The sequence below is a fragment of the Balaenoptera borealis genome (genome assembly GCF_965194805.1).
Source record: "Balaenoptera borealis genome assembly, chromosome: 18".
Taxonomy (NCBI): Eukaryota; Metazoa; Chordata; class Mammalia; order Artiodactyla; family Balaenopteridae; genus Balaenoptera; species Balaenoptera borealis.
The window spans coordinates 67080271-67086186 of record NC_138877.1 but is presented as its reverse complement, the minus strand read 5'-3'; the positions used below and the strand labels follow the sequence as shown (position 1 = coordinate 67086186).

The 5916-nt window shown below is 39.0% G+C and overlaps 1 long non-coding RNA gene across 1 annotated transcript in view; it reads right to left on the bottom strand.

Annotated features, from left to right (window-relative positions):
- LOC309616034 overlaps positions 1-5916 on the bottom strand; it is a 94021-nt gene that overhangs the window by 24166 nt on the left and 63939 nt on the right. The gene's annotated exons all lie outside the window — the stretch shown is intronic.

The following is a 5916-nucleotide window of genomic DNA, read 5'->3' as shown; positions in this document are numbered from 1 at the left end:
CTGGATGTTGAGGTGGGAGCAAACATTTACTTCATTTTCAAATATTGCAGTTTCTTCTTATTATCACCAAACAAAGTTGTCCATGCAGCGCTACTGGCCCTTCATAAATCTAAATAGCTCTTATTTAAAATCTGATATAATTCTGAAATGGCCATAAAGATGATCAGAATATAACACAAGAATACCTTGCCACAGAGAAACCTATTTAGAAGCAGTTCAAGGCTGATTTTGAAAAACTGCAAGAAGGGAAAATATGTAAAGTAGGAAAAATGTGCCATAAGAAAAAAAAATGTGTGAGAGACTATCACTCTGTGAGAGAACTGTAATTGGATTCCTCAGCTCTGTTGGAAGGATGAAACTGGCACTTCAAAGTTTTAAAAAATGTTATTGAGTTCTGAGGCTTATAAACAACGTACCAAGTAGATGATAAAGATTATTATGGGGTCAGAGGTAAAAATATCCAATATTAAGACCCTTTAAGAAAATCACACTACCTCTACGGTACCATAAAGTTATTAAATGGTATCGATAAACATTTTTAAATAACCTTGGAAATACTAGAGAAATAATCCCCCTCCCCACAAAAAAGGGCAATTACAAAATTGTAAATACAGAATGATCTCAATTACGGAAAATGCATGGTAAGAAATAGAATCTGTCACACCATAATGGTTGTTGCCTCTTAGTTGGTAGTGGAATAACAATACCCTCTTCCTATTACTGGCTTCTATCTATTAACAAATTAAATTAAATTAAATTAAAACGTTTGTTTATTCTTTATGTTGGCAGAATAATCTTTGATTTACATTTAGAGTTGCAGACTTTCCAGTGAGCTGTCAGCTCTTCTGGAATATTCTTTTTTTGAGGGGCAACAGAGGCCTTGGGAGGATAGACTCTCACAACTACAGTATCAGGTGGTCCAGCTCTACTGGAGGAATGTATTTGCAGCATTTCACATAAATGCTTGTTGGGACTTGGGAGCAGATGTGGGAAAACTTTAGTTTCCTGTTTCACCTGGGCACCTATTTCAGCTCCATCCCAACTTCCCACACCCCCTGTGAGAGTCTTAAGGTTTGGGTCAGCTGGTGACCATTTAGGGAGTAGGTGGGCATGCTGACAGCTGGAGAGGAGAGAGTTCAAGAAGAGCAGGAGTTCAGGGCAAGAAGGGAGCCAACTGGACAAGAGAGAGCCAACTGAGAGACAGATGGATTTGGGAGCTGATGAAAATGCATGATGGGTCCACATGGCTAGACTGGAGGTAGAGTGGAGGACAGTGCTCTTTGAAAATTACTCTGAGGTTTCTTAAATGATGGAAGGAAATAATTGCCAACCTAGAATTCTATGTTCGATAAAATAACTTCAAAAAATGAAGACAAGGTTAATAGGTTTTCAAACAAACAACAACTAAGATAATTTGTCAACAGTAGGCCTACATTAAAGATTAAAAAAGTGGTTCTTCAGACAGGAGTCTAAAAGTGTTTTTTCAGACAGGGGTAAAATGATCCCAGATGAAAGCATACAAATGCACAAAAGAATAAAGAAAAGGAAATATATGTGGGCAAATTTAAATGAATATTGATTGTATAAAACAAAAATAGTGATTTATCTCTATAGACATAGATATATGACAAGAATAGGACAAAATATGGGAGGTAGTAAATAGAGTTAGAGTGTTTTTAAGTCAATACAGTATGCAGCAAGTGGAAAAGTACTAATTTATATCAGATGCTAACTAGTCAAAGATGCATGACTAATGTCTATGTTAAACCACCAAACAAGAGAAAGAGAATGTATAACCAGCAAGTTAATAGAAGAGGAAAAAAAGGAAAAAAATTGGAACCAGTGGAAAGCAAATAAAGATGGTGAATTTAAACCCAAATATCTAAGTAACTACACTAACTGTAGCAGTACTAAATATTCTTGTTAAAAGATCAAGATTGTCACATAGGATTAAAAAATAAAACTCAACCATACACTGCTGAAATATAAAGATATGGGAGGTTTGAATATAAGTGAATGGAAAATGATATGCAGAGACTAATTAAAATACAGCTGTATACTAATATGAACCAAGATATATTTTCATACAAGAAGTATTACCATAGAGGAAGAGGTACATTTCACAAGAAAAAAGGAGTCAGTCCAACAGGATATTATAAAAGTTCTAAATATGTTTACAATGAACAAAATAGCTTTAAAATACATAAAGCAAAAATTGACAAAACTAAAAAAAAGAAAAACAAACAAATCTATAATCACAGTTTATTTTAAAAATAATGCCACAATACACTCAGTAACTGACGGAACATGCAGGCAAAAAATCAGTATGCACACAGAAGATTTGAATAACATGATAAACAAAAGTGACTATATAAATACACACACACACACACACACACACACACACATATATATATACACACACAAATGTACTCTCCAAAACTGCAGAATGTATATACTTTTCAGTTGTTCAATTGCACAGAAAATGTTTGCATACATTGACCATAAGCAGGTCATAAAGCATGCCTTACACAATTTAAGGGGATTGAAATAAGGAGATATTCTCTGATCATAATGTAAATGAACTAGAAATTAATAACAAAATGTGTTAGAAAATAGGCATTATTTTGACAAGAAAAACACGTTAACACATGAGTCAAAGAAGAAATTTCAGCAGAAATTTTAAAACATTTTGAATGAAATAATAAAAATACAGCATATCAAAATTTGTGAAATGTAACTAGAGCTATGCTTAAGGGGAAATTTGAAACCTTAAATGCATGTATTAGAATAGAAGAAAGATGGAAAAAAGTGATCTAAGCATCTACCTCAAGAATTTAGAAAATCCTAAGGAAGAAGAAAATAAGGAATAATAAGAAGAAGAAATTTGTGGCAGAAAGGAAATTTACAATAGAAAAAGATCAACATATTAAAAAACTGATTCTTTAAAAAGACTAATAAAATTGATAACCCTCTGACAAGACTGGCAAGACAGAGACAAGGTGCAATTACTAACATCTGAAATAAAAAGGAACCATCACTGTGGATCCTACACACACTAAAAGCATAATTAGGAGATATTATTTGGAAACTTTATGCCAATCAATTTGAAAATTTAAATGAAGTTAACATATTCCTAGAAAGATAGAACATCTCAAAATTGACACAAGAGAAAGTAGAAAATGTGAACAGTACCATTTCTATGAAAGTAATTTACTCTGTAATTAAAAACCTTTTCCAAAAGAAAATTTTAGTCTATATTTAGTCCTGAGAAAACTCTCTTTAAAATTTAAGAAATAGCACCAATATTATACAAAATCTTACAAAAAGAAAAAAAGAAGAACCCCTTTACAGCACATTTTATGAGGCCAGCATAACCTTAATACAAAGACATAACAAGGACTTTACAAGAATGGAAATCATAGGCCAAAGTTTCTCATGAACATAGATGTAAAAGTCTGGGGAAAAAAATTGGCAAACTAAACCCAACAACAACAAAAAGATATTGTCCCATGAACTAATTGGCTTTATTCAAGAACACAAAGCTGGTTTAATATTCCAAATCAATCAACGCATGTCACTATGTATTTCAGAATAGAATAGAAAAAAAAAATCATCATCTAGGTAGATGCAGAAAAAAGCATTTGATAAAATGTAATACCACTTTTTAAAAATATTTATTTATGTATTTATTTATAATGTGGTAAAGTATACATAATATAAATGGACTAAAATCACTTTTTGTGTGCATTAATTCATTTAATACTCACAAGATCCCCAAGAAATAGACATTATTATTTCCCCAATTTTATAGATATGGAAACTGGCTCACAGAGAAATTAGGAAATTTGCCTAAATTCACACAGCTGGTAAGTGGCAGAGCCGTTATTCAAACACAGGCCGTTTCAGTCCGAGCCTGTGCTTTAGCTCTGTTTACTACAATATACTCAGCCAACCTTCCCAGGTGGGAGGCTGAGAATGTGGACACAGGCAAGGCAGAGGCCCTTCTCTGGATCAGGCTACACACACTGGATCTTCAGCTTGAATAGGATGTGGAGGCTGGAGAAGGGTAGAAAAGAGGAATAAGCAATATCTCTTCCAAGCACCAGTCGGGAAATTCGCCTTTGCACTCATAGAATGAGCCGAATTTACGTGCCATTTGGGGTTTCTCCATGCTTTGGAACAACCAGGATGTGTGGGGAAAGGCATGCCTCAAGGTAGTGATGTTTAGAGGCACCAAACTCACTCGTCAAGGACGTCAAACCGGAAGAGACAGTGAATGGCCTCTGGGGGTTCGTGGGAGGTGGGTCGCTCATCCGACCACTCTGCTCCCAACAAACGCTCATGCAACATCCTCCCACACCATCCCAGGTCAGTAAAAGAACGTTGGAGGTTTTCTGAATGAATTAAGAAACCAAAGAATAGTTAAACACATAAGCCCTTCAAATGCTTAGAAACTGGGAGAAGGAATAGAGCCCAGACAGGTTTTTGATCCCGATTTCATCCGAGGTTTATGCCCAAGTGTTGATTGGCTGGTGCAGCTGGAGGAGGTGTCAGCTCGCGGTTTACTTTTCCTACCTAAGCTCCGTGCACGGAATCCTTCCCCAAGGCTTCCTTTTCTGGACACTTCTTCCCTCCCACGGTCTGGTGTCACTTCCACTTCCCCTTAAGGGCCAGGGCTGAAGAGAAAGGTCTGTCTGTTCGGTGGTGAGGGGAAGCCAACAAGACGGTGACTTGATTAACAGACAAGCCCCAGTCTTAGGCAGAAGCCTTTCCCCGTTAGTAACTACGCCTCCTCTCGGGGTCACCGAAGAGTCTGATATGTTATAATGTAGGGCATGGTCTCTTTTAGAAGGGCTCAGAGTTCATTCCTTTGAAAGCTGTGAGCAACCGGATTCCTTTGTCAGAGATGTCATTGGATATAGGAGATGGAGCGCGGAGCGCAGGGTCCAGAAAAGTAAGAGGCGGGGAGAGCATGACTCTGACATGGACCCAAGATCCATAGACAGGACACCCACGTCCAGGGAGATAGTGAAACACAGTTGATGACCGGATGGGGCAGGAGCTAACCAATCAGAGTGGACACTGGCAGCATCTATCACTGGTAGGGCCAAGGTATTGTATCGCAGCTGACTATCAGCCTGTTGACCACTGGGGAACCTGCTGCACTCACCACTGAGCTGCTCTGCCCAGCAGCTCAGGTAGCAGGAGGCCAGGCGGTGTTCTTGCTGGGCAGCCATTTTGGCAAGGGCAAGAGGGCCTGCTTCCCCTCCGCTCCTGCTCCTGACTCCAGCCCTCCGTAGGCATGGTTCCTCTAGCCGGAGTTACCTCCTGTGCGCTCAGAGATGCTCGTGCCCATCGAGAAATGGAGAGGGGGCCAGAGAGCAAACAGCTTCTACTCCAGCCAGGCTGCCTTTCATGCTTCCGTTGCTGTTATTACTTTCCTGCCTGCATGACCTCTGCACGCCCTGATGACTTCCCATCTCCCAGACCTTTGGCTTTTTTCAGATCTCCAGTTCTGCGGAGGCGTCGGTCTCTGTTTGTATGGTTTCAGCCCCTGACACTCACCACTTCCCTTGTCCTTCCTCAAGGAGTGACCAGACAGAGTCTGCGGTTGCACAACTCCAGGGCTGAATTCCCACAGTATTCTTGTGAAAGGCGTCCCTGGCAGGGCTTCCATAGGATGCAGCGTTAATGGTGCCCTCTGGACTTGGGCAACCCTTCACTGTTACAGCTATTGTACTTGAACGTGGGAAATTTGGTGAAGCCCGAAGTGCTAGCCAGTTGAGATATTTTTTTCCCTACCTTTTTAGCTTGGTCTATTTTGGTATGACCATCATCTTTTCCTCCTTTCTTGTAACAGTTCTCCTTCTTGTCTTTCTGGGTCTGGTAATCACAGAACCCACCCCTCTCCTC